The sequence below is a fragment of the Eumetopias jubatus genome, unplaced genomic scaffold (assembly GCF_037043125.1).
Source record: "Eumetopias jubatus isolate StellerSeaLion01/CBP00866 unplaced genomic scaffold, mEumJub1_p1.0 scaffold_4, whole genome shotgun sequence".
Taxonomy (NCBI): Eukaryota; Metazoa; Chordata; class Mammalia; order Carnivora; family Otariidae; genus Eumetopias; species Eumetopias jubatus.
In genome coordinates this window covers 65,127,243-65,153,793 of record NW_028274810.1, presented here as the reverse complement: position 1 = coordinate 65,153,793, position 26,551 = coordinate 65,127,243, and the positions used below count along the sequence as shown (strand labels likewise).

At 41.6% G+C, this 26,551-nt stretch overlaps 1 pseudogene; it reads left to right on the top strand.

Moving 5' to 3' along the window:
* Nucleotides 1-9,461: 9,461 nt before the first annotated feature.
* On the top strand, nucleotides 9,462-9,759 carry LOC114212084 (ataxin-7-like protein 3B; annotated as a pseudogene).
* The last annotated feature ends 16,792 nt before the right edge of the window (nucleotides 9,760-26,551 follow it).

Below are 26,551 nucleotides of genomic sequence, written 5' to 3'. Positions count from 1 at the left end.
AATCACACAACTACAATCCTTGCATTTGACACACACTAGGCAGGAAAAGCGTAGAACAAGGATGGATGTGATGGTGAAGGAGAACGCTAAATCTTAAGTATTTACAAAATACTGTCTAATGAAATTTCGTCTATGTCTCAAAGGATAGAACCTATGAGAGATTACAAAGAGAAGGATATTCGTGTCTGTGTAGTCCCATCTACTTCCCACTATACCTCAGAACTGAGTATTTATCTGTTTGTCCATTTGAATTTGAAGGTTGTGAGAAGGCACCAAGTATTCCCCACTAAGTGCTAAGGCCTTGAGCTGGGACCTCACATATTTCACTGCATTTAACCCTCATAACAATCCCATGTGGTCAGTACTATTGCTCCCATTTACAAAGAGAGAAGGAGAGCTCTCAGAATAAGTGCATTTTACCCCTACTTGTCTGATGCCACAGGGCCCAGATACAGTGCGGAGAGTAGTGGATTTCAAGTCAAAAGAGCCCTGACCGGCTTCAGAGCTTAGCTGGATGACTGGACAAATGTGCCTCTGAGTTTCCTCATCTCTAAGTTTTTAAAGGCAAAAAAATCTACACAGGAATGATGGAAAACAGCAGGACACAAACGTTAAAGCATATAGAGACATAAGATGATACCAACACGTCCTTCACTTTAGTGAGTGATACCAGTGTCCTTGGAACAAGTTCAATTGAATAAAATTTCCTGATTACTTAATTAAGAGCAAAGCATTGAGTTCAGTACCAGATTCCTGTCTCCAAAAAGTTCACCATTAAGCAAGGAAGGTGGTTCTATTAAGCTACAATAAAAGCAAGAGGTCATATGAACAAAGGCCTGGGTTCATACAGAGGAAAGCATGATAAATTCCACTTGGGTGAGGCTTTAATGGAGGTAGAAGCTGGACCTTGGAGGCTGGCCTGCTATGTGCCAGACACATGCCAGATTCAGAAAACGTCATTTAGTCGGAAGTGTGCAGAAGATAATGAGTCTGCTTCTCCCTCTGCTTGTGCTCTGTCTCTCTCTCTCTCTCCCCCAAATAAGTAAATCTTAAATAAAGGAAAGCTGGGGCCAGACTGAGAATCCCAGTGCTTCTCTCTTCTTATCCCTTCCAGGTGACTCTTGACACCTTTCCTATTCCTCAAGACCCAGCTCAACTTCTATCTCCTTTTTTAAATATTCCTGATCACATCCCCTCCACTGAATGTAATCCATCCTTTCTCTGGATCCCTACATGTTACTTTTATAAGTCTGACCCCAATAGAATATAAGCTTGAGTACAAATACTCATATTTGTATTCCTTATAATACTTACATACTCGTTGAATTAAAATTAAACTATAATCTTGTGTATCATCACAAAGTACATGTAGAACAAATATTATTTCTACTTGAAGAATGAGGAAACTTAGGACATAAGAGGTTGAATTAGTCACCAGGATCATACAGTAAGTCACAGGCAGGACTAGAATACTAGCCCTGTGTTCTTTCCATTGAATCCCCTGAATCCCAAACAGCTTACTGAGAAATAAGACAGTAAATGACTGCTCTGAGAAAATGCACTGAGGATTTATATCTGATAGTTGCAAGGTTAAGTCTCTAAATTTAGCCCTCCAGTCCAGAACTTCTGGGAGCACAGTTTCATCTCAGCTCAGGTGAAAATTACTTGCTGCTAAAGTCTTATTTCATCACAAATAACGAGAAATATAATTGCCCAGTGGATCAATATTCATATTCTATTCTCCTCCTAATGAGAAATATAATTGCCCAGTGGATCAATATTCATATTCTATTCTCCTAGGTGATAGAAAAACTTAGTCCAAAAATCATATTGGATGAAAAGGTGTCTGGTGAGTAAACCAAATCACAAGAAAGGTACCTCAGAGATAAGTCTGCTCAAACCATGTCGATCTGCAGGTAGATCATAAAGGGAACAAATCATAGAAGGCTATATATGCCATAAAAACAAACAAAAACAGGCTTTCTCTTGTAGTTAATGGGGAGTCACTGAACTTATTTAAGCAAGAAAGAGATATGATCTGATCTGCTAAAAGTTTTCTCTGAGCTCCCCCCTTTTTCCTAGATACTTGATTTCTTCAAGGAGAGAGACTTCAGTGGTTGGTAACCTTTTATAGACCTTGTCTGATGATGAGCTCCATCCAAAACAACCATATCACTCTCGGTGATGTGGTCCTATGCCTTCTTCATGTTGTATTCCCAGTACCCAGCACCATCCTGACACACAGAAAGTGCCTAGAAATTACTTACTGACATGCTAAGTTGTCTATAAAGCAGAAGATATGTTCAAAGTTGAGAACTTTTGTGATTCTTATTTATAGCATGTAATACCAAACATCCTAAGGTAGTAGGTTTTCACCTCAAAAATAGTGAAAAGAGGGGCGCCTGGGTGGCTCAGTCGTTAAGAGTCTGCCTTTGCTCAGGTCATGATCCCAGGGTCCTAGGATCCAGCCCCACATCGGGCTCCCTGCTCTGCGGGAAGCCTGCTTCTCCCTCTCCCACTCCACCTGCTTGTGTTCCCTCTCTTGCTGTCTCTCTCTGTCAAAATAAATAAATAAAATCTTTAAAAAAAATAGTGTAAAGGATCTATTTCTTTTTGTCTTTTTGCATTCTTAAAATTAAATAAGCTAAAATATGTTTAAATGCCTATTATAGGGGTGCCTGCCTGGCTCAGTTGGTAGAACATGCAACTCTTTCTTTTTTTTTTTAAGATTTTATTTATCTATGAGAGAGAGAGAGAATGAGAGAGAGAGAGCACATGAGAGGGGCGAGGGTCAGAGGGAGAAGCCGACTCCCTGCCGAGCAGGGAGACCGATGCGGGACTCGATCCAGGGACTCCAGGATCATGACCTGAGCCGAAGGCAGTCGCTTAACCAACTGAGCCACCCAGGCACCCAGAACATGCAACTCTTGATCTTGAGATTGTGAGTTCGAACACCATGTTGGGCATACAGCTTACTTTAAAAAAATAATAATAAATGTCTATTATATGGTAACATTCACCAAAACTTAATTCCCTTTCTTCTTAAAATCGAAGTTTGTTCTCATCTGCCCCAATTTGGATTTCATGTGCCCTTACACTCACTAGCACATGTGTATACTTGCTACGCATTGATTCCATTTAGTTTGTTCTGAGAATTCTATGTGTGGAATTTTAAGCTACAGCCACACCCTCTGGCTTACTTTCTTGAAACGTTAGAAACAGTCTTTTTTTAAGATGGTTGTTTTTTGGAGGGTTTTTTGAGGGTTTTTTTGTTGTTCTTTTGTTTTTTAATTTGAGTAAGGTCTGAGAATTAGGAAGGACAGACTTCACAATACAGTTGGATATATCAAGAACATAGATACATGGCAGGAAATGATGCTATATAGGTAACCTAGGACCACATCTTAAAGGCTACGTATATGCCATTTTATTCTTTTATTTTATTTTATTTATTTATTTGTCAGAGAGCATGCAAGCAAAGCAACCAAGAGAGTGCTAGCACAAGCAGGGGGAGCAGCAGAGGGCGAGGGAGAAGCGGGCTCCCTGCTGAGCAAAGAGCCCAATGAGGGACTCAGCCCCAGGACCCCGAGATCATGACCTGAGCCGGAGGCAGACGCTTAACTGACTGAGCCACCCAGGCATCCCTATGTATGCCATTTTAAAAAGCAGGCCCTATCCTGAAGTTAATGGGCAATCATGGAATATTTACAAGCAAGGCAAAGAAATGATCAGGACTGCCTTCTACAGCAAAACTTACAGGTGATCATCCAACCTCTGTTTGAATATTTATAGTTATAGACAGCGCATTCTTTCTCAAATCTATGTATTCTAGATGTTAGAAGTTCTTCCTTCGCTGAGTTGAAATCTTCTATAATGACTTTTTATTTTTTTTATAATTCTGATCTCTAGAGTAACATCAGGCCTCTTTTTCTTCATATATAAAAACAAGGATATGGGGTGCCTGGGTGGCTCAGTCAGTTAAGCCTCTGCTTTCAGCTCAGGTCATGATCTCAGGGTCCTGGGATCAAGTCCTGCATCAAGCTCCCTGCTCTGCAGGGAGTTTGCTTCTCTCTCTCCCTCTGCTACTCTCTCTCTCTCAAATAAATAAATAAAATCTTAAAAAAAAAGAATTATAGGCCTTAAGCCCCTTTCGTGCCCTAGTTCATCTAGTTCTAGTTCACATCCTTGTTTTTATTTTTTTATTATTTTTTTAAAAGATTTTATTTATTTATTTGAGAGAGCGAGCATGAGAGAGAGCATGAGAGGGAAGAGGGTCAGAGGGAGAAGCAGACTCCCTGCTGAGCAGGGAGCCCGACTTGGGACTCGATCCCGGGACTCCAGGATCATGACCCGAGCCGAAGGCAGTTGCTCAACCAACTGAGCCACCCAGGTGCCCTAAGGTCTATAATTCTGACATGAACTCTTTTTAACTCAGCTGTTTTACCTCCCTTTAAAAATCATCTCTCCCTTTTTTCTCAAACAAAAATGAGATCCAAATCCATTCTAACAATCTCCCTATGACCAATTCTAGTGTGTTAGGATAATCTGATTCATCTTTGTATCCTATGAAATGCCATGCACTCTGTCCAGAAATAAGCCCTCACCTATACGGTCAAATGATATTTGACAAAGGTGCTAAGACCATTCAATGGGGAAGAGGCAGTGTTTCAACAAATGGTGCTGGAAAAACTGGATATCCACATACAAAAGATGAAAATGGACCTTTAACACCATATAAAAATTAACTAAAAATGAATCTGTGATCAGGGTGCCTGGGTAGCTCAGTCAGTTAAGCATCTGCCTTCAGCTCAGGTCATGATCCCAGGGTCCTGGAATTGAATCCTGCATCCGGCTCCCTGCTCAGTGGGGAGCCTGTTTCTCCCTCTCCCACTCCCCCTGCTTGTGTTCCCTCTCTCACTGTCTCTATCTCTGTCAAATAAGTAAATAAAATCTTTAAAAAAAAAGACAAAAAAACTCTTAAAAAAAATGAATCCGTGACCTAAGTGTAAGACGTAAAACAACAAAACTCTTAGATGAAAACATAGGGCAAAAACACTGGATTTGGAAATAATTTTTTGGATATGACACCAAAGGCACAGGCAATAAAAGAAAATATAGACCGGGGCACGTGGGTGGCTCAGTCGGTTAAGCGTCTGCCTTCGGCTCAGGTCATGATCCCACGGTCCTGGGATCAAGCCCTGCATCGGGCTCCCTGCTCAGTGGGGAGCCTGCTTCTCCCCTGCTGCCACTCTCTCTGATTGTGCGCTCTCTCTCTTTCTCTGACAAATAAATAAAATCTTTTAAAAAAATAAAATAAAAAAAGAATTACCATATGATCCAGCAATTCCATTTCTGGGCAAATACTCAAAAGAATTGAAAGCAGGGTCTCAAAGAGAGATTTGTACACCCATAGTCATAGCAGCATTATTCCCAATAACTAAATAGTGAAAGCAATCCAATTGTCCATTGGCAGATGAATGGATAAGCAGTGAATGTGGTATATGCATACAGTGGAATATTATTTGGCCTTAAAAAAGGAAGGAAATTCTGACACAGGCTACAACAATGGATAAACCTTGAAGACATTGTGCCAAATGAAATAAGCCAGTGACAAAAAAACAAATACTGTGTGATCCCACTTCTACAAGGTACCTAGAGTAGTCAAAATCAAAGACAGAAAGTAGAATGGTGGTTGCCAGAGGCTGGGGGGAGGGGAGAATGAAGTTAGTAAGTATGGAATTTCAATCTTACAAGCTGAACAGAGTTCTGGAGATAGATGATGGTGATAACTGCAGGACCATATGCATGTACTTACTACTACTGAACTGTACACTTGAAAATGATAAAGGTGGTAAATTTTACATTACATTTATTTTACAACAATTTTTTTAACTTGTAAAGAAATATGTCATGCACTGTAATGAGTTCTGGAGCTGCAAAGCTCTTGTTCCTCCAGGAACACTTGGAAATGTGAACAGATAATAACACACATGATAATTGTAATAATAAATATATGTATAAAGTAGTATGAGGACACAATTAAGGGATAATTATTTGTAGGGGAAAGAATGACCAATAAAAGTTTGTATAATAAATATCCTTGAAACATTCTTGAAGAGTGAAGGAGACTTAGCCATTTAGAGAAGACCAGCATTGAAGATTAGAGGAGAAAGAAGGCAGAGCATATTCACAAAGCTGCACACAGCTGACATCCTTGAGGGCAGGTTACAGGAGATGATACTGGAGAGGTGGGCGGGGCCTGCAATACCACGCTAACCACTCCAGCCTGAAAGGTAGCGCCTTAAAGGTTTTAACCAGGAGACTGATGTAGTATATCGTATTTGGATATTTAAAAAAGATTAATCAGCAGTGTGTAGAAAAGAACAGAGGAGCCAAAACTGAAGGCAGGGAAAACAGTGAGGAGTTATTGTAGAAAATCAAGTGAGAAATTATGAAAGTTTGAAATAAGCAGGAGCAGTAGGAATGGAAAAAAGGGACATTTAAGTCAGCAAGACTTAAATGACTTACCAAATGTGTTGTGCATGGTGGAAATGAAGGCTTTCATGTGAAAGAGGCCATTCTTGTCCAGGGAAGTTTCACAAGTGCCAACTCTCAACAATCAGTAGTGGCTACTGGTACACAGTTTAGGAAAAGAGCCTAAACCTCAATCTAGATACAATAAGAAAGAATGGTGACTTAGTAATATCTGCCATGGATGCAGAATGGGAGAACACTAGCACATGACAGATCTTTAGCATTCTTTTTTTTTTAATATTTTATTTATTTATTCATTTGAGAGCGAGAATGAGATAGAGAGAGTATGAGAGGCGGGAGGGTCAGAGGGAGAAGCAGACTCCCCGCTTAGCAGGAAGTCCGACTTGGGACTCGATCCCGGGACTCCAGGATCATGACCTGAGCCGAAGGCAGTCGCTCAACCAACCGAGCCACCCAGGCACCCGATATTTAGCATTCTTATTCTCAAATAGAGGAAACATAAAAATGTACTATGTGTTTTAAAGAATACATATGGTAGGGATACCTGGCTGGCTCAGTTAGTGGAGCATGGAACTCTTGATCTAGGGATCATGAGTTCAAGACCCACATTGGGCATAGAGCTTACTCAAAAGAAAAGAAAAGAAAAGAAAAGAAAGAGGAATACACATGGCATATTTCCTTTTTTTAAAGATTTTATTTATTTATTTGACAGAGAGCACAAGCAGAGGGAGCGGGAGAGGGAGAAGCAGACTCCCCGCTGAGCAGGAGCCCAATGCGGGGCTCAATCCCAGGACACCGGAATCATGAGCTGAATGGGAGGCAGTCAACCAACTGAACCACCCAGGGGCCTCTCCTTTTTTTTTTTTTTTAATTAAAGAACAGGCAAAACTAATCTTTGTTGATGGAAGTCAGAATAGTGTATATATGGACTAAGGGGGCTATAGGGGAGCCTTCTAGAGTGCTAGAAATGTTCTAGATCTTAATCATGTGTATACATATATGAACCACCATTGAGCTGTGCACTTAAGTTTGGTGCTCGTTATTGTATGAATGGTATACAAAAATAAAATGTGGAAGAAGTTAATATGTGTTTAAGGAATGGAAGTAGTCTGATATAACATATGGTAAGGAAGAAAGAAAAAGGTTAGCAGATTACTGGGAGATAAAATTGGAGGGGTAGAATGGCAGTAGATTGTGAGGGGTCTTGGGAGCCATAATAAAGAGGTTGGACTTGATCCTGCAGGCACTGGGGGGTATCTCAAGTTTTGAGGTAAGAGAAGTATATGCTTATATCTCTATTTTGGCTATCCAGAATCTGCTTTGGAGAAAGATGTTTCTCTGACCTAGCTAGGATCTCAGACCCCATATCTTCTTGGCTAAAGGGATATCAATTTTATAACTATCTTTGAAAATCATGAAATGGAGGAGAATTCAAAAGTTACCTGTGAAAGCACTTTAATGCAAACTTCGAATATTTTTGTTCTAGATCTATCATAACCATATTGTAAAATTTCAAGCCTAAAGAAAAGTGGCATAAACTACCAATAATCCCACCACAGTATTATTAGCCTTTTGGTATACTGAATTTCCTGTGCCCTGCCCTGCCCTTCCCCTCCCCTCCCTTCCCTTCCCTTCCCTCTTTCCTTTGTTTCCTTTCCTTTCCTTTCTTTTTTTAACAACTCTTCAAGATAAGGCAGCTGGCTCATGCTTATAAGGAGAGTACCAGGTGAGGCGCTTGGGTGGCTCAGTGGGTTAAGCACCTGCCTTCTGCTCAGGTCATGATCCCAGGGTCCTTGGACTGAGGCCCCACATCTTGCTCCCTGTCCAGCCGGGAGCCTGCTTCTCCCTCTTCCTCTGCCCCTCCCCCCTGCTTGTGCTTGTGCTCGTGTGCACAGGTGCGCTCTCTTTCTCTCTCTCTCAAATAAACAAATAAAATCTTAAAAAAAAAAAAAAAAAAGGAGAGTACCAGGGGCTAGGTCAGATATGGAGAGGCATTACCAAAAGTAGTCTCTGGGTATATTTTGGCAGAAGTAGGGCAGAATCTAAACGAAAACCAAGTCAGAAATACACTTCTAGATTTTTTTTTTTAAGAGAGAGTGAGTGAGAGAGAGAGAGAGAGAGCCTGTGCGCATGAGCAGGGGGAGGGGCAGAGGGAGAGAGAGAAAGCAGACTGTCCTCTGAGCGCCACCTGCGCAGGTGTCCAACGGATTGAGCCACTTAGGTGCCCCAAGAAATACACGTCTAAAATGAGGAAGTTGGGTGCCTGGCTGGCTGGCTGGCTCAATTTGTGGCGCACTCAACTCTTTATCTTGGGGTCGTGAGTTCCAGCTCCCCGTTGGGTGTGAAGCCTACTTTAAAAAAACATTTTTAATAAATTAATTAAAAATAAATAAAATGAGGAAGTAAAGGGCAAGAGCGCAAAGGATGAGAGGTTCAAGAGCTAGCCACTGCAAGAGGGCAGTATGCATTGGGATGTCCTTTTACAGGTGCCTACCGTATACTGTGAGCTGAGTATAGTCGCTTACAATGTTGGACTAAATAGCTGTAGTCTTAATTATTTTGGCCCCTTTGCACTTAAATCATAAGCATTTCTTCATGACCACTTGTGTTTTCAAGGTTAAGTTCTATTTTTAATAAAATAAAAATTAAAAAATATTATTTTTAAAAAATAAAAGTTTTAGGGGTTTGCTGGCTGAGGCGCGGAGACCATTTGGCATGAGTCCTGGGCCAGCCCAAGCTCAAAGCCCCAGACCCAGGGAGATGCCAGAAGAAACTGAAAGACTTGGAGCTCCCTGGCAGACGCCGCTGGCTGCCCGGCGGACCCCCTCACCCCGTCCCCCCCGCCGTACGAGGACACGGCCCTGACAGGCCTCAAGGCCCGGGCGCGCCCCAGGAGCCCAACGCGTTGCTGCCGGTGCTGCTGTGAATAATACGAGCGCCCTCTCCACAGTGGTTTACCAATGAAAATGGAGGAAGCCTCGCTGGCTAACTTGGATACTAATAAGCTAGAGGCCAGCTGCTCAGGAGAGATACGTAGACCTAACAGAGGATTCTTGTTTGGGCTTCTGCTTTGAGGGACGCGGGGGAGTGTGGCTACTTCTACCTGCAGTTCACAGAAACTGGTAGTGTGAAGGATTTCGGCATTCGGCCAGTGGAGCACAGGGGAGCGGGCGCCTCCCACTTTGCTCCCTTCCTCGAGCATCTGGGAATGGGCCTAATCAGCAGCCACAATGCACTCCCAGAATTCCAGCAGCTGCAACATGAGAGGGTCAGAGGGTGACCAGGACAATAATTTGTGGTTTGGAGAAGTTAGGTATCTAAGTAGGGGGAAAGAAAAATCAGACAAAAGTCCCAATTTCCACTGAAGATCCTAGCCTTTTTTTTTTTTTTAGATTTTATTTATTTGAGAGAGAGAGAGTGGGAGAGGGAGCACAAGCAGGGGGAGAGGGGCAGAGAGAGAAGGAGAAGCAGACTCCCCACCGAGCAGGGAGCCCAATGCGGGGCTCCATCCCAGGACCCTGGGATCACGACCTGAGCCAAAGGCAGATGTTTAACTGACTGAGCCACCCAGGCACCCCGATCCATCCTGAAGTGGATAATTTAGGAATTAGGATCCTTTTATATTACCTGGAATCAGCTTTGAAACGTTGGGCAGGAGGAGCCATGCATCCTGTGCACTGTACCATACAGGTTGATCTCTACACCAGGAAGTACTCAAGACCCACCCCCCCATACAGACACCCCCACTCCCCTCCGTTACTGTCCCCAGTGCACAGGTCAGCAGCTGGGTGCCCAGGAATCCTTTGGTTCTTCAGCCTTTCTGGCTGCCTGATACCAAGGGCTTTCTGAATAACTGACAGTTTGGACATAGTTGATAGTCAGGCCTTAATCACTGGTCCTCAGTGGGACTGCTCCTCTGATCTCTGAGCCTCTGAATGGGACTTCTCCAAGACAAATGAAAGTCAGGTATGAGATCTGGATATTAACAGTTACAATTTGGGAAAACCAAGAAAAAGAATTACAACTGAATCTGGTAGGGGAAGCTCTGTGATCTTGGCTCCAACAAGAAGGAAAGGTCAAAGCTACCAGTTTTCCAAAGGTCCAGCATTTACAGTGCATGGACTTGGAGACAAGGGCTAACCTTTTGCTAAATAAAACCCTTTATCTTGCACCCCACCCGATGGCATAGGCTTGGTAAATGGACAACTTGGTTATCCAGGCAGGCTGAGGATTTATGATCCCTTGAGAAGTGGCAAGGGCCTCTGCAACTATGGACAAATCTCTTAAACTGCAAGATTCATATCTGGATATATTATGCTGCAACAGCAGTTTGGTGGGCAGTCATTTTCCTACTCTGAGTTACTAGTTACCTTGCCATTCCACATGTTTGACTTGGTCATTATGCCAGGTCACTACCTGCCTCCCATGCCAGGGGTGGGCCTGAATTATAGAAGAGCATAATAGCTGTGCAGGAGACTGTGATTTGAAAGCTGAGCCCAGAGGGGACCTCTTCCAGCTGCCCTCAATGTTAATGGATTAATACTAGGAGCCAAGGAGCAAGACTGGCCATCTGTCATCTGACTGCAGTATCCTATTGAATGCCCCTGTTCCTTCGGTTGGGCAGTCAAAGCTCTGTGATGGTAAACATCTAGACTGTCGCCGCCTCTGGCCCCTCAGTAGGGGGCAGCCCCTTCCAGTCAGTCCCTTTTGGATATTCTTAACAACAAGATCTGTCCTTTTGTCTTCTTTGTTTGTTTTTAAAGGTATTTATTTATCTGAGAGAGAGAGAGAGAGAGCGTGCACAAGCAGGGGGAGTGGCAGGAAGAGGGAAAGGGGGAAGCAGACTCCCCGCTGAGCAGGGAGCCTGATGTGGGACTCTATCCCAGGACCCTGGAATCATGACCTAAGTTTAAGGCAAATGCTTAGTGGACTGAGCCACCCAGGTGCCCCAAGTTTTTCTTTTTCCTGTTTATTTGTTTTTTCCTTGTTCTTTTAGGAGATCCAGAGAAGAATCTTTCTGGTGAGGTTCCTCTGTTGGGATTAAGATGGGGGAGAGAACATAACTTTTTGTGTATGAAAGACAGTGTCGGGCGCCTGGGTGGCTCAGTCTTTAAGCGTCTGCCTTCGGCTCAGGTCATAATCCCAGGGTCCTGGGATTGAGCCCCGCATCGGGATCCCTGCTCGGTGGAGAGCCTGCTTCTCCCTCTCCCTCTGCCTGCCACTCTGCCTGCTTGTGCTCTTTATCTCTCTGTCAAATAAATAAAATCTTTAAAAAAAAGAAAGACGGGCGCCTGGGTGGCTCAGTTGGTTAGGTGACTGCCTTCGGCTTAGGTCATGATCCTGGAGTCCTGGGATTGAGTCCTACATTGGGCTCCCTGCTCAGCGGGGAGTCTGCTTCTCCCTCTGATCCTCTCCCCTCTCATGCTCTCTCTCTATCTCATTCTCTCTCTCTCAAATAAATAAATAAAATCTTAAAAAAAAAAAAGAAAGACAGTGTCATGCCTAAGCATTTTCCTATAGGACTGCCTTGCTAGATGCCTTCCTACTGTGTCTTACTTCATAAGGAGTTACCTCTTCCCACCTCCACCTGGATATTGCCTCTTAGGACCAAAGCAGAAGACCAGTAAAGGCTGACTGACACACGCCAGGATGGAGTCGGTCCTGATCTATTTTCTCTAACCCTTGCTATGCATGTATCCTTCCTTATCCCAGAAGGAACTGTTTGGACTCTATGGACTGATTTGTTAAGGGAACCATAGTAACAGGGCCTCAGGACTGTCTATTAGTGCATTCTCCCCCTAGAACTGTCTGGTCAGGGTTGAGGTGTAGTTACAGGTTGGTCTTCAATACAAGAATTATGATAACTTTTTAGAAAGTTAAACCTTGATAAGGGCTAAAATAATTTTGAGTTATCTGCCCTTGACTTTATAGACATCTCCTTCTAAAGGGATCCAGAGGGAAAGGAGGGTTTAAGTGAAACTCTGGCCTACTTCCAAATAATGTCTAGGAAACAGGTTAAAGGTAAGGTCATGGTCCACTCTTGCTTCAGAGAGGGAGCTCTGTTTGTAACACTGCTGTTTCCTTTCTAATCTTTCTCTTGGTGAGAGGTGGAAGAAGTGGAAAGTAAATTTGAATAACCATTGGTTCATATTACCTCCCATTACACACACACCCAGGTGCCCCAGTACTAATTCAATTTTTAAAAATGACTTTAAAAATTAAATAAATAAAATAAAATAAAAATAAAAGTTTTTGGGGCGCCTGGGTGGCTCAGTCGTTAAGCATCTGCTTTTGGCTCAGGTCCCAGGGTCCTGGGATCGAGCCCCATGTCGGGCTCCCTGCTCCGCGGGAAGCCTGCTTCTCCCTCTCCCACTCCCCCTGCTTGTGTTCCCCCTCTCGCTGTGTCTCCCTCTGTCAAATAAACAAAATCTTTAAAAAAATAAAAAATAAAAAATCAGTTTTATGTCATTCCTTTTAACAATTGTTTTTGTAAAATTACTTTTGTAAAATTACTTTTCAACTAAAAGATTGTATGTTTGCAAACATTTAGTTCTCTGATTTCTTAAACTTCTAAAATTATTTTTTTCCAATCATAATAGTATTACATGCTCTTTGCAGAATCTGGAAAATGTAAGAAAACATAAGATGAAAATAACAAGGGACATCTGGGTGGCTCAGTTGGTTTAGCATCTGCCGCCAGCTCAGGTCGGTCCTGGGATAGAGCCCTGAGCCCCAAATCTGGTTCCCTGCTCAGGGGGAAGCCAGCTTCTCCCTCCCCCACTGCCCCTTGCTTGTGTTCCCTCTCGCTGTCCTTCTCTCTGTCAAATAAATAAATAAAATCTTAAAAAGAAGAAGAAGAAGAAGAAAATAACAATAGTAGACCACAACCCCACTATCTTATGATCCCTAATCTAAGCAATTTTTTGGCATATTTCCTTCCAGTCCTTTTTTAAATATGCATTTTAACATAGTTTGGATCACACTTTGTATGTAGTTTTTTACCTGATGTTTTATCTTTTTTCTCCACATCACTAAGAATTTTGTAAATATAGTTTTAGCAGCTCCAAAATATTACATAAGAGAAGGTACCTGAATTTTCTTAACCAGTCCCTTATTGTTAGGCATTTAAGTGACTTCTAATTTTTTGCTATTACAAATGATGCCTTTTGCATAAAAGTATAAAGCACTATAAGGTCATTTCCTAGAGAAAATTCTCAATTTTCTACACTGTCCCAGTATAGAAATTGGGATTTCTATACTGAGTAGTGTGAAAATTTATAAGTTTTTAAATTAAAAAAAATAAATTAATATATACTGCCAAATTGATTTTTAAAGGGTTTGTCCTAAATTCCACTGCACTGTTATGTGGGAGAGAAAACCAACTAAACATTTCTAAGCTTTAAAAAGGGCAGGCTTTTCAGAATCTCTGAGCAAAGGCTATAGTAACTACAAATGTAGTTTCCTTCAAAAATTAAATACTGGCTGGTAGCACAGGAGTCCCAGATTTGGGAAGAAATGGGGACTGCCACACTTTACTTACTTTGATGTTTCGCAAGAACCAAGAAACACACCTTTTAAACCACTAAGTACCCCCACCTTGCAAGTCGACAATGTTTTAGAGAGAGAGTTCCTTAAAGTTAGACAACATCAACAAAACATCTGGCTGGGTATCCAAAATTCCCAGGAGGACATGACCCAAGATCACTTACAACTTTGCGGAGGGTGAAGCTCTCTAGGGGATCCCTGGAGGGATCACCAGTTCTAGCAGACAGTAAATGCAGCTCTGAGGTGTTTTTTTTTTGTTTGGACAGTCCTTGGTCCAGTTCCAGAATCCTTTCCGAGCCTTAGATCTCTCCCAACTCTCCCCCAGACTTTCACAGTCTTGAGAGAAGCTCCAAGCTTCCCCTTTGTCTCTCTCGCCCTTGCCTGCTTGCTTGCTCTAACTCAGCCCACCCCCACCCCATCCTCACTCTAATGCTCTGGTTCTCCCTAGCCGTTCTTCCTCTCCACCTCCCCCCCTTCTCTCTTACTTTCCTGAGTCTCTTTTAAGATTTTCTCTAAACTCTTTTAATGCTATTCTCTTTTTCTCTCTCTCTCCCTCTGAGAACTCTGTATAACTTTCTTTCACTCTCTCTGTCCTGGCTTTCTCAAACTTTTCCTCTTCCATGGGGACACAACCGACCTTCACTAGGAGCAGACTCTCTTTATTTTGTCCCCAAATTTCTCTCACTTGGACTTCTCTATTATCTCCAAATGGCACATATAACATCCTCAATTTTGCAGGAGTTTCTTCCAGCCTCTTTCACATCCAAAACAGCTTTTTTACACCCTGTTACCAAGTATATACCAAGTATTCTTAGGAATACTCCTAGCACTGTTATCTCTCCAAACCCAAGCATAACATCCTTCTGGTATTTATCCTTATCATTAAGTCCAAGAAAGTATCACTTATATCATGCCCATATTTTCTTCTCTATCCAAATTAGGGTACGTGAGAGCACAAGTTTATAAGCATACTTACCGTTACAAGATAGGACATTTCAAATCTGGTCTGTCTTCAAAAATCTGGGACATAATGTTGTTATAAATTCACCTATCCAGAATCTAGCTTTCAAGCAGTTTCACAAAGCAAGAGCTCTGAACATCCTCAGGGTTGTCAGGAAGTTTGTGTTCGTTATGTTACACTCAGACTAAAAAGAGGTCTTCTCTTTTTGCCTACCCGGGGAACCAGAATTTTAACTGCACATCAGGTAGGGTCTAGCCATGCAGATTGCTACCTATAGGTCATACATAGAAGGATTTTTTTTTAACTGGAGACCTTATGAAGGTCTTATAAGGGTTCACTAAGAAAGACTGAACTCACTCTCTGAAATGAGAGTATACAGTTCATTGCCCATTGACTTACACATAAATCTGTATAAGAACTTCAAAGGTAGTTTAATAGGTTCTGGTTTAGACTTTCAGTTCCTCCTCCATACAAAAAAAAAAAAAAAAAAATTAGGGAAAGCTCTTAAGTAATGTGAATTCCTCAGGTTTGATTTGGACTTTCTTATTATACCGCCTAAGTTTTGCTGATTTTCTTGTCTGGGACCTTTAATCTAAATCTCCATGGTTGCATTTGCTAAGGGTTCACTTTACATACAGTCTTAATCAATCATATTTCTGAGGAAGTTTGCTTCCTCCAGTAAGTCAGCAAATCTCTCCTTTCTTATTCCTCATCATCCCCTGAAACTGATGTATCTCTTTGTGAATTAATTTGGCTCTGCCTAGCTCTAGATAATCCTAACTCTTTTTGTCACGTCTTGTCTGTATTGCAATTTTCTGCCCATTTTTGTCCTCCCTTTAAAAAGTATTTTAAACCTTTTTTTGTTTCCCCGAGAAGAGCAGCTTGCTGATTGGAGGATCCACATTTAAAATGGACCCCCAGAGACACATGTGTGGCCTGAGACATCCTGTGTAATTCAATAAACATCCACCTCTCCCCCACCCCCACCTTTGCTGGCTACAGCAAGTGGGAGAGTCAGAGGGGAAGGAGTTATTTTTAAGCATTTTGTGCTCAGTCTTATGCAGACTACATATGCTGTAGAGTTTATGCATGCACTTTGCTCCCAAATGTGACTTTCAACTCTTACCTTACATGCAGTTCCAACAAGTTTGGGCATCTAGTTTCTACGTCCATAGCAGACCAAAAACAACTAGTGGATGGGAGTATGGAGGGGGCAGAATAAGAATAGTGGTTAAGAGCACAAATTCTGGAGTCAAACTGTGAGTTTGCATTTTGGCACTGCTGCTTCAATGCTGTATGACTTTGAATGATGAACTTGACCTTTTTGCCCCAATTTCCTCATCTGTAAAATGGGAATAATAATGGTACCTATTTCACACAGTTGTCATAAGTATATATAGATAATATATATAAAGTCACTGCAACAGTAAGGACTATATAAGTTTTAAGAGGAAGAGGCACACAAGGAACAGTTTTTATGAAAAGTAAAGGAAATAACTTATAAAAAGGGCCTAGCACAGACCATAATAGATGCTCAAGTGCTCCTTGCCATTTGCTAAACATGCTTTAGGCCTGCATCCTATTAAACCTTTGCAACATGGTGCTTCCTTGGCCTGATAAATCCTATTGCCTTTCTTTGCTGACAATCTGTTCATTTTGTGTCACCCAACTTAAATGCATTCTACCCTCTGAAACCTCCCTTGGCTTCTTTGGAGAGAATGAGTCTCTCTCTCTTCTTCAATTCTGCAGCACTTACCCCCTCACCTCATTGATGGTATTGTGTTGTAATTACTTATTTATGAATTTTCTTCCTCGCCAGATTTTATGGTCCTCCTCCGTGACTGGAGCCATATCTGATTTTCACAGCATCTAGCACAGTACTTGGCCCACAATAAATGTTTTGATGAATGGATGAATAATAGCAAACACACAGTGCTTAGTTCTAGGCTCTGTTCCAATGCTTTACAAGTATTAACTCGTTTAATCTTGACAACAATCCTAAGAAGCATTATTATCTTCTCTAACTTAACAGATAAGGTAAATGACACAAAAGAGGTTATGTAATTTGTCTAGGGTGACCTCAGCTATTAATTGTGAAAGCCAAGATTCAAATCTAAGCAGCTGGTGCCAGAGACCAGGCTTTTAACCAACATACTACAATGCCTCCCAGAGAACAAGGGAACAAAATCACACACAAACTTGGCTTTCCCAAAGGTCTCACTTTATCAGGTTTTGGAATGGCTCATTCATTCATCCAATAAATATTTACATAGTGTTTTCTATGTGTACACCATCATGTTAAACACCTATCTCTAATTGTTCCCTTCTTTTTCTCTCTAACTGACCCCCACCCCCCCGCCCATCTCTACTAGCTCTAGTGTTCTGTAAACTTCTTTCATTTTCTTTCTTTCTTTCTTATTTATTTATTTATTTATTTATTTATTTATTTGACAGAGGGATAGAGAGAGCACAAGTAGGCAGAGCGGTGGGCAGAGGGAAAGGGAGAAGCTGGCTTCCCGCTGAGCAGGGAGCCTGATGCAGGGCTCAATCCCAGGACCCTGGGATCATGACCTGAGCCGAAGGCAGACGCTTAACTGACTGAGCCACCCAGGCACCCCTCTTTTTTTATTTTTTTTATTTTTATTTCTTTCAGTTTCTTAAATGTGTTGTGTTCTCTCTCAGCTCTGGATCCATGACTGCCACTTTGCCTGACTAATTCATGCTTATCCTTCCGTTCTTAGCTTAAATTACTTCCTTCTGAAAGCCTTCCATTATACCCCTAGTAAGGTAGGGACCCCTTCTCTGGGTTCCCTGTGGCACTTTATACTTTTCCTTATCATAGCATTTGTCATACCTACTGTTCTTGCCCACTTACTTGTCTACCTTCTGTACTGGGCTATAGCTCTGTGAGAGCAAGGACTGAGTCTTATTCAGGTTATCAATGAATCTGCAGCACCTATCCTGATGACCAGCACATAGTAGATGTTTGATAAATATTTGTTGAATCACTGACTGAAGCATGAACAAGACAAAATCTCTATGCTTAAGAAATCTAGTGGGGAAAAAAAGTCTAGAGGGAATACAGAGAAAAAAAAAAACAACAGATTTCTAATTCTACCTGGGGTAAAATGAGAGAGGGGAGTTCAGCAGAATCTTAAAGAATGAGTGAGAGTCTGTGAAAAGGAAAGGAAAATGTTGTATGGAGGTCATAAGTACGAACTGTACTAGCAATTTCTTGGTTGCCTAAGTGGCTAAACCATTTTTCTGTATGCCCCAAAATAACATTAATCTAAACTTAGTCCTACAATTGACTGATCTAATATGAGTTTGGAAGCAATAGGAAATAACTTAAAAGGAAATATAATGAAATTATTTTTACTCCTGGGGCACCTGGGTGGCTCAATCAGTTAAGCGTCTGCCTTTGGCTCAGGTCATGATCCCAGGGTCCTGGGATTGAGACCCGCATCGGGTTCCCCGCTCAGCTGGGAGCCTGCTTCTCCCTCTCCCTGCTTGTGTTCTCTCTCCCTCTCTCTATCAAATTAATAAATAAATAAAATCTCTTAAAATATATTTTTAAAAATTATTTTTACTCCTTAAATACCTCTTCTGTGAATTCCCATGAAAATCTCTTCTTACCTCTATCATCATATTTATCATGCTGCATTGCCATTGTCAAAGTGTCTCTATGCTACCCGATGACCTATTTAAGGCCTGAGATTAAGGTACTTAATTTATCATTTTTTAAAAGATTTTTTTATTTATTTGAGAGAGAGAGAGAATGAGCAGTGGGAGGGGCAGAAGGAGAGAGAGAGAGAGAGAGAGAAGCAGACTTCCTGCTGAGCAGGAAGCTGGACTGGGGGGGGCTCCATCCCAGGACCCCTGGATCATGACCTCAGCGGAAGGCAGCCACTTAATCAACTGAGCCACCCAGGTGCCCAAGGATTAAGATACATTAAAGTCTGATTCAATTCTGTATATGTCTAGTACCCAGAACAAAGCCAGTCCTAGGGAGAGGATCTGTGAATACTCTAGCATGACCATAAAGTCTTATTTTTTTTAAGATTTTATTTATTTATTTGACAGAGAGAGAGATCGCAAGTAGGCAGACAGGCAGGCAGAGGGAGAGGGAGAAGCAGGCTCTCCACAGAGCAGGGAGCCCCATGTGGGGATTGATCCCAGGACCCTAGGATCATGACCTGAGCCAGAGGCAGATGCTTAACCAACTGAGTCACTCAGGTGTCCTGACCATAAAGTCTTAAATGAGCTGACCCCCAGCAGTTTTCAGCTTTGTCTCATGTCCCATACTCAGTGCTCCAGTTATTAGAAACTGAACCTTTCACTTCCCTGAACAAAATTGGGCTCCTTAAAGCCTCTGGGCCTTCCCACATGCCAGTGCCACTCGCAGTCTATTCCCACTCATTTCCCCAGCTCTTCATCTACCTAGCTCCTGCTCATCCTTCAGATTTCAACTTAAACATTACTTTTGAGGGAAGCCTTTCCCAACTCAAAGACAAGATTAGATGTTCCTATTACATAGGGCCTTATAATACTCTATATTTCTCATTTGTATCATTTATCATACTTGTAAATACTTGATCATCATCTCTCCAGTAGATCTTAAGTTTCATAAGTCAGCACTTGGAACAGAGCATGTTAGATAACAGGTGCTCAATAAAAATTATTTTGAGGGGCGCCTGGGTGGCTCAGTTGTTAAGCGTCTGCCTCTGGCTCGGGTCATGGTCCCAGGGTCCTAGGATCAATCCCTACATGGGGCTCCCTGCTCTGCGGGGAGCCTGCTTCTCCCTCTCCCTCTGCTGCTCCCCCTGCTTGTGCTGTCTCTCTTCCTCTGTCAACAAAATATTTTGAATAAGTTACTCAATAAATGAATAAAATGCTATTATTTGTTTATAGTATGATTTTAGTGGCTCAGCTTTCAGGAAGCTCTGTATGGTGTTACAATAGATTGGAATCAACCAAACCAAACCAGTGAATCACCATTTAGTATTAGAAGCACTTCCCATTCGCCATTAAGAATCAGGATTGTTGGGGCGCCTGGTTGGCTCAGTCCATAGAACATGCGGCTCTTGATATCCGGGTCATGAGTTCGAACCCCACATTGGACGTAAAGCTTACTTTAAAAAAAAAAACAAGAAGAAACTCTCCTTCTGAGCTTACTTTTCCTCTACTGGCTTTCAACTCATCTCTTGCTCCAGGTTCTTCTTCCTGGTTCTTCACAGGCTTGCCCTAGCCAACCAGCCCCAGGATTCACCTTTCTTCAGCAGCCTTTCCCAGAGCATGAGAATATGATTGCTCCTAGCTCCAGACCATCTTACTCAGCACCTCTCCAGCTCCTACCAATTTCTGGTAAGCTCTGACACAAAGCATGGGAATGGGTGGTGTGGAGGAGCCAAAGAAAAGACAGTTCCTGCCCTCAATGAGCTCCCAGTCTACTGAGGAGACAGAGGATAAATACAAAAAGCAAAATAACATATCACACTGTATATGCTTAAATGCCAAATACTTTATTTTTTTATTTTTTAAAGATTTTATTTTTATTTATTTATTTATTTATTTATCTATTTATTTGAGAGAGACAAAGACAGGGACAGAGAGCATGAGGGAGATGAGTGAGCATGAGTGGGGAGGAGAGGGAGAAGCAGGCCTCCCACTGAGTGGAGAGCCTGAGGCCAGGACCCCAGGATCATGACCAGCCAAAGGCAGATGCTTAACTAACTGAGCCACCCAAGTGCCCCTTTGCCAAATACTTAAGTGCACCCAGCATTCATGAGGAAGTTCAGAGGAGTCATTATCCCTGAGTCTTCCCTCTTACCACACAACCAATCACTCTCCAAGTCTTGTTGCTGCTAGTTCCTTAGCTCTTCTATCTTTCCCTTTCTCACTATCCCCACTACCATTGCCTTGGTGTAGACTCCATTTACTCCCCTCTGAGCTATTGCCAGTCTCCTGGTTTATGTTCTTGCTTCTATTCTCAATCCCCATTCAATTGTTCTCCATTGTAGCCAGAGTCAGTTTCCTAAAACATGAATCTAACCACACCCTTCACCTGCTGAAACCTTTTAAGAGCTTCTCATTACTCTCAGGATACAGTGCAAGCATTCAAGGTCCTTTACAATCTGCCCTCAACTCACATTTTTGACCTTACAGCAAAGGCAGCAGCAAGGGGAGGGTAGTTCGAGTTTTGGCTATTGTTCAGTGGTAAATTTGTACAAGGGAATAAGGTAAGGCTCATTTTGGCACTGAACTATGTATTTCTTTTTTTCTTTTTTTTTTTAAGATTTTATTTTTGGAGCACATGGCTGGCTCAGTCAGTGGAGCATGAAGCTCTTGATCTCAGGGTTGTGAGTTCGAGCCCCACATTGAGTATAGAGATTACTTAAATAAGTCTTGATCTCGGGGTTGTGAGTTTGAGCCCCCCATGGGCTCACAACTGCAAGATAAAGAGTCTCATTCTCTACTTGAGTGAGCCAGCCAGGTGCCCCTAATATTTTTTTTTTAGGATTTATTTATTCATTTGAGAGACAGATCATGCACGCATAGTAGAGGGGCAGAGAGAAAGGGAGAGTCCTAAGCAGACTCCGTGCTGAGCACAGAGCCAGACGCGGGGCTTGATCTCACGACCCTGAGATCATGACCTGAGCCAAAACCAAGAGTTGGACACTTAACCAATCTCCTCACCCAGGCACCCCATATTTCATTTTTAATGAAATATTTCAGATATACAAAAAATTATAGAAGATAATATAATGAATACTGTATTCCTACAACCCACTGAAGAAATGAAACACTACCAATAAAATTAAAGACCCTATATACTTTTCCACAGTTGCCTAATCCTTTTTTACCCTCCCCTAGCATCCAGAAGTATTCACTGTCATGAATTCGGTGTTTTTCATTCCTATGTATACTTCTTTTTTTTTTAACTTAAATTCCGGTTAGTTAGCATACAATGTAATATTAGTTTCAGGTGTACAATTGAGTGATTCAGCACTTCCCAGTGCTCATCATAACAAGTGTACCCTTTAATCCCCATCACTTGTTTCACCTATCCACCGACCTATCTCCTCTCTGGTAACTATCACTTTGTTCTCTATAGTTAAGAGTCCGTTTTTTGATTTGCATCTCTTTCTCTTTTTCTCCCCCTATGCTCATTTGTTTTGTTTCTTAAATTCCACATGAGTCTTTCTCTGACTGACTTATTTCTCTTACCATAATGCTCTCTAGCTCTATCCACATCATTGCAAATGGCAAGACATCATTCTTTTTGATGGCTGAGTAATATGCCGTTGTATATGTATATCACATTTGCTTTATTCATTAGTCAGTGACATTTGGGCTCTTTCCATAACTGGCTATTAGAGATAATGCTGCTATAAACATTGGTTCATATATCCTTTTGAATTAGTATTTTGTATTCTTTGGGTAAATACCTAGTAGTGCCATTGCTGGATCGTAGCATAGTTCTATTTTTAACTTTTTGAGGAAACTCCATATTGTTTTCCGGAGTGGCTGCACCAGTTTGCCTTCCCACCAACAGTGTAAGAGGGTCCCCCTTTCTCCACAGCCTCACCAACACCTGTTGTTTCATGTGTTGTTGATTTTAGCCATTCTGACAGGTGAGATAATATCTCATTGTAGTTTTGATTTGTATTTCCCTGATCATAAGTGATGTTGAGCATCTTTATGTGTCTGTTGGCCATCTGTATGTCTTCTTTGGAAAAATGTCTATCCATGTCTTCTGTCCATTTTTTAATTGGATTGTTTTGGGGGTTATTGGGTTTTATAAGTTCTTTATATATTTTGGGTACTAAACCTTTATCAGATATGTCATTTGCAAATACCTTCTCCCATTCCATAGGTCGCCCTATGTATGCTTCTAGTTTTTTTTGTTTTTGTTTTTGTTTTCTTTAAGGAATCTTATTTATTTATAAAGTAAGCTTTACACCCAATGTGGGGCTTGAACTCATGATCTCAGGTCAAGAGTCGCAGGCTCTCCCAACTGAGCCAGACAGGAACACTTGCTTCTAGACTTTCAATGCATATTTGTATCCCTGAACAATATATTGTATTATTTTGCATTTTTAAACTCTTTATTTTTTTAGATTTTATTTTTAAGTAATCTCTACACCCAATGTGGGGCTTGAACTCACAACACCAAGTGTAAGAGTTGCACACTCCTCCGACTGAGCCAGCTAGGAGCCCCATTTTTTAACTCTTTAATTCAAAATAATTTGAAATTTATAGAAGAGTTGCAAAAATAGCAAGCAGTTTTTCTGACTATCTTACTCAGCTATTTGTCTTTTTTTTTTTAAAGATTTTATTTATTTATTCATGAGAGACAGAGAGAGTGAGAGAGGCAGAGGGAGAAGCAGGCTCCCAAGGAGCAGGGAGCCCGATGCGGGACCCGATCCCAGGACTCTGGGATCATGACCTGAGCTGAAGGCAGACGCTCAACCATCTGAGCCACCCAGGTGCCCAGCTATTTGTCATTTTAAATAAAAAAAGCAATAGGCAGACAACATTAAGATTTAAAGAATTCAAGGAATCCAGCATCCTTCTTAAAAAAACTTCTTAATGCTGAAATCCAGCTAATCAAGACATGAACGTAAATAAAGAAAAGAAACTATCATAAAGGATTGATTGTGAAAATGGTATCCATTGAAATCTAGAACTAAGCCTAAACAGCTAGAGGAATTATATTACAAAAGAAAATGTAAACACTATGAATCTTGGCAAAGTAAAAATAATGAGCAGCAAAAATTAGGCAGTACCAGAGAGGAGATGGGGGGAAGTGTAATAGTATGAATCACCCCACCATGACAGACAATAATCAGTCAATGTTGTCTAACACTAAAATGAGTAGTTTCAAGGCACCTGGGTGGCTCAGTCAGTTAAGCATCTGATTCTTGATTTCAGCTCAGGTTGGGATCTCAGGGTCTTGAGATCGAATTCCATGTCAGGCTCTGTGGTCAGTATGGAGTCTGCTTGAGATTCTCTCTCCCTCTGCCTCCACCCTCCCCGTGCTCGTGCTCTCTCTCTCTTTCAAAAATAAATAAATAAAATCTTTTAAAAAAAGGCATAGTTTAAAAAAATGACAACTCCAGGGGAGGCTGGGTGGCTTAGTCAGTTAAGCATCTGCCTTCAGCTCAGGTCATGATTTCAGGGTCCTGGGATGGAGCTGAGCAGGGAGTTTCTCCACCCCCTGACTTGTGCGCTTTCTTTCACACTTGCACTCTCTCTGTCTCTCTCTGTCTGTCTCTCTCTCATAAATAAATAAAATAAAAGAGAGAGAGACAGAGAGACAGAGAGAGCACGAGCAGAGGGAGAGGAAGAAGCAGACTCCCTGCTGAGCTGGGAGTCAGATGTGGGGCTCGATCCCAGGACCTGGAGATCATGATCTGAGCCACCCAGGCACCCCAATAAATAAAATCTTAAAAAAAATGACAACTCCAATTATTTTCATAATCTTCTTATAACTATCATTTATCAACTTCTTTTGTTTTTTTAATTTCCTAAGTTAATTTCTTTTTTTAAAGATTTTATTTATTTATTTTGATAGAGAAAGAGACAGCGAGAGGGGAACACAAGGAGGAGGAGTGGGAGAGGGAGAAGCAGGCTTCCCGTGGAGCAGGGAGCCTGATGCGGGGCTTGATCCCAGCACCCCAGGATCAAAGGCAGACACTTAACAACTGAGCCACCCAGGCACCCCATCCTAAGTTAATTTCAATAAGACCTTTTTATTAAATCTTCTATTTGAAATATTTTGCCCAGTATGAGCCCTTTGGATTTATTTCATGTGTTGATTATGCTTTGTAAATACATATAGAGATGTCCAGAATGATTTTCATCAATATTAAGGATGTTATTTTGAGTGTCAGAATTAAAGTGATCTATTACTTTCTTCCTTGTGTTTTTTCTGTACTACTTGAATTTTTTATGAGCATGTATTGTTATTTTTTATATCATTATTATTTTTTAAGGTTTTATTTATTTATTTGACAGAGAGAGACACAGGGAGAGAGGGAACACAAGCAGGGGGAGTGGGAGAGGGAGAAGCAGGCTTCCCGCGGAGCAAGGAGCCCAATGCGGGGCTCGATCCCAGGACCCTGGGATCATGGCCTGAGCTGAAAGCAGATGCTTAACGACTGAGCCACCCAGGCGCCCCTATATCATTATTTTTAAAGCATGATAAATTTCTACTCTAAAAAAGTAAAGAGAGAGGGAGTTTGGTTCTGAGGAAATAATCCCTAACTTTTGAGAGGCAGAGTCTCTCAATAATACCAATAGTAATGGTTATATTATTGAGTACCTATGATATGCCAAAGAGTTTTCATACAGTATCTTTATTACTCATCACAACAATAAAAGCTAGGCATGATAATCCCTAATTTACAGATGAAGCTCAGGGTGATAAAGCCTTTTGCCCAAAGTCACATATCCTGAAGAGGTCAAAATCAAGATGTGTACTCAGACCTCTCGGATTCTTTCCATTGAACCATTGGTGTGTCCATATAGTTAGAGTGAACTCATTATAATTAAACTTTCTCTTTGAATTTCTACAACCTTGCATTATTATCTGGATGCTTGATGATAAACAGTAGGACACCCTCAAAAAGCCTGGAAATAAGATTGCCCCTGAAATAAAATCCACTCTCCACAAATGAAATTAGCCATTTTAAGAACCCATGTGTAAAACTGAAGTTTGGTAACACCCAGAATTTCAATCAAGATGACCTGGGAGTATTCTCAAAGCTGCAGTCCTAGAAACTGACTGCAATGTAATAACTGGAAACCACATCAATTGTAATATATCCTGTTTGGAGAACATCTGTGTGAATAGAAAGGTCAACCATGGAACCTTAAAAAAGGAAAGTCACAGAAGTGTCTCTCCAGGCACTGTCCTATGGTGAGAAGTCTTAGCTAAACAACCTAAACATGATTTCCCTGGCAAGACCTAGAACGCAGCCCTTTGCCTCATGTTAGACGTGCCTTAGCAGCTTTTATTTTATTTTATTTTTAAAGATTTTATTTATTTATTTGTCAGAGAGAGAGAGCACAAGCAGGGGGAGTGGCAGGCAGAGGGAAAAGCAGGCTCCCTGCTGAGCAAGGAGCCCGATGCAAGACTCAATCCCAGGACCCTGGGATCAGGACCTGAGCCAAAGGCAGACACTTAACCGACTGAGCCACCCAGGTGTCCTTGCCTTAGCAGCTTTTTAAAAATAAGATTCCAAAACAAAAATGTTAATTAATTAATTAAGATTCCTATTTGGGTTTTACCAACTGAATCAGAATCTCAGTGGGTCCCAGGCATGAGTGCCAAAAAACCTCTCCAGATGATTCTAATGTGCAATCAGTGTTGAGAAACAGCTGAAGTGAGTAGGGGGGGGTCTCTTTTGAGATTGACTCACACCCTTTGCTCTAATTCCAGGGCTACTGGGCTACCGGGCTTTGATAGTTGGCTTCCCTGGTAACAGGTTTGGAGGGAGAGAGAGTGCACAAATCTTTTGATGTGAGTGTTCTGGTCTGCTTTGC